This window comes from Austrofundulus limnaeus, unplaced genomic scaffold (assembly GCF_001266775.1).
Source record: "Austrofundulus limnaeus strain Quisiro unplaced genomic scaffold, Austrofundulus_limnaeus-1.0 Scaffold132, whole genome shotgun sequence".
NCBI lineage: Eukaryota > Metazoa > Chordata > Actinopteri > Cyprinodontiformes > Rivulidae > Austrofundulus > Austrofundulus limnaeus.
In genome coordinates, this window is record NW_013952534.1 from 27,502 (window position 1) to 28,673 (window position 1,172).

The 1,172-nt window shown below is 37.4% G+C and overlaps 1 protein-coding gene across 2 annotated transcripts in view; it reads left to right on the forward strand.

The window, feature by feature from the left end:
* cmah (cytidine monophospho-N-acetylneuraminic acid hydroxylase) overlaps nucleotides 1-1,172 on the forward strand; it is a 60,956-nt gene that overhangs the window by 26,268 nt on the left and 33,516 nt on the right. The gene's annotated exons all lie outside the window — the stretch shown is intronic.

The window sequence follows — 1,172 nt, forward strand, 5'->3', positions numbered from 1 at the left end:
GTGTGTGTGTGTGTGTGTGTGTGTGTGTGTATATATGTCAGTCTGCCCCAGGGCAGCTGTGGCTACAATGTAGCTTACTGCCATCAGTGTGTGAATGTGAGTGTGAATGAATGATGCATGAAAAATTGTAAAGCGTCTTTGAGGGTCTCGAAAAGCGCTATATAAAACTAATGCATTATTATTATTATTATTATTATTCCACCCCCTAACCAATYAATGACCGCCAGTCTTCTGACATCATGTTTTCAGGCCAGCACGGTACACTTGGAACCACAGCGAAGTAAGTTCTGAAAAAAGGGGCTGGTTCCACGACCTTTTGCTAGTGGAAAAACCTTGGAAACGTGGAGAGCCAAGTTGAACTGTACTGTAGAGGTGCTAGTGGAAAAGGGGCAACAGGGTGTGAAACAGTTACCATTTGGTACCCATGCAATTATCATGTGTCATTAGCTACCCACAACACTGCATTTGATCATGCTGTTTTATTTTGTAGTTAGTATTATTGCTTCTGTACCTTATTTTACATTATTGTCAACTTAACAATAATAACAGTAAAAACTGGTCTAAATCTGCTATTTTAGTTTTAAAAATGTACTATCACATAAATAATTAAGGTTGGGGCATATATTGAGGCAGTGATGAACTGGGCTAACGTAAGCACAAAAATAAATMTGTAGCATGCCCAAAAGTATGACTAGGTAGAAGTACAAGTTGACCTGAAGCCAAATTATGTGGCAACCAAGTTAAAAGAATATTTGTGTAAAACTTTGTACTGTTGGATGATTCAAGAACCATTTATTGAAAATGTAGTCTTAACTTTAAACCTGTCAAATCATTCAATTTTTTTTCAATTCAAAAAAATTATTCATTTTATTAAAAAACAAAATAAACATATACAGGGGTTAGACATTGAAAATGGAACACCTGTCATTTTAGTGTGGGAGGATTCATGGTTAAATTGGATCAGCCTGGTGGCCAATCTTCATTAACCGCACATTGCACCAGTAAGAGCAGAGTGTGAAGGTTCAGTTAGCAGGGTAAGAGCACAGTTTGGCTCAAAATATATTATGTGTGACATACCAGAGTTAAAAAGATGACAAATTGTTGGTGCACATCTTGCTGGTGCATCTGTGACCAAGACAGCAAGTCTTTGTGATGTATCAAGAGCCACAGTA